This window comes from Halyomorpha halys, unplaced genomic scaffold (genome assembly GCF_000696795.3).
Source record: "Halyomorpha halys isolate HHAL.00 unplaced genomic scaffold, Hhal_1.1 Scaffold258.1, whole genome shotgun sequence".
In the NCBI taxonomy this organism is placed as follows: Eukaryota; Metazoa; Arthropoda; class Insecta; order Hemiptera; family Pentatomidae; genus Halyomorpha; species Halyomorpha halys.
Genome location: NW_027108186.1, coordinates 268,487 through 270,139, shown reverse-complemented (window position 1 = coordinate 270,139; position 1,653 = coordinate 268,487).

The following is a 1,653-nucleotide window of genomic DNA, read 5'->3' as shown; positions in this document are numbered from 1 at the left end:
ATTTATTAAAGTTACTATGTAATTATTATTTTAAAAAAATTAATTTTATCTGTATAATAAAAAGAAGGAACCTCGGTGTCTCGCGTGACAGGTGGGGATACTTACCACTATACTACCGAAAAATGATATTAAGTGATTTTTTTATTATATTTTTTATACGCTTATCACTAATTTATATGGTTTATCATTAATAAGTTAGCCTCGACACCACAATAGAAATTTTTAAAAATAATATACCTAATATTCAATGTTTTTTATGGAAATATTTTTTATTTATTTATTTAATCTAATTTACATCTGTACAATATAATAAATACAATAAGTAAATCTATGGAATGTTTCATTTGCACTTGAAAATCTTGGGAAGGAATCACCCATTGGTAGAAGTTCAAGCATTAATTCAAATTAGAAGGTCCCGTGGCCATCTTCTTTTCAGACGTCTCGGAGGGTTATCAGGGATTGTTAAGGATGAAAGATTAATAATTAATGGGTTAGGATGGGTAAGGAGTTTGGAATGAAAAAACGCATATCTGTTTTGGGCCAAATCTGCAACGTATGGGATGTTAAGGTCTTTGTGGATGAGTTTACTTGTAACGTAATAAGGAGTATCAAGGATTTTACGTAGGATTTTGGATTGTAAGGAGTTTGATGGGTTGGTAGAGCTCCAGAGCACAATTCCATATGTCCAAATTGGTCTGCGTATCATTGTGTATAATAATTTTATGGACATATAAACAAGATACTTAGGCAAGCGAACTATTTAGAAGCAGATGAATGGAATATGCGGTAAAAAAACTCAAATAGTAGATAATTATACTATTTTATTGAGCCAACGTTTCGCCCCACGTTGCAGGGCTTCGTCAGGGCTAAAAAAGATAGAAACACTATAGTAACAAAAAGGAAAAAAAGAAAAAAACTTAAGTGTAAAATAACAGGAGTATAAAATGAAAAGTAAGATATAATAAGAATCGCAGGCCATTTATACCCCTGTTATTTTACACTTATGTTTTTTCTTTTTTTCCTTTTTGTAACTATAGTGTTTTTATCTTTTTTAGCCCTGACGAAGCCCTGCAACGTGGGGCGAAACGTTGGCTCAATAAAATAGTATAATTATATACTATTTGAGTTTTTTTTTACCGCACCCGGACCATATTCCATTCATCTATACACACGGTCAATCAATAATCTTCCAGTATTTAGAAGCAGGTTTCTCAGTCGCATGACCAAGCTCAGACTTAATGAAACTCGTTCGACACGTCTTGACATATGTATCAGGTACCTGGACGTTCCGTGAATTATCAGTCACACTTATTGACAGGTATGTAAGACATATTTTAAGACGCATCCATGGATCTGCAGAGGAGGATGGTTCGTTTCGACTCAGAAAAAACAACGAGCTCTACGGACTGCGTAACGACCACAGTAAACACAATGTGTTTCCCAATTTTTAAGAATGCAAAGAATTAGATGACTGGGCTAGGTAATTAACATGGAAATGGAGAGGACTTTCAGAAAATTGTATTTTGGGAATCCTAATGGAGTAAGAACTCGTGGAAGATGGAAGGATAGCGACTTGAAGGATCTGAAGAGAACAGAACTGACAGAACTCTCCATCAGGCGAATTTTTTTGCCAAACTGCCGTCTTAAGTTGGG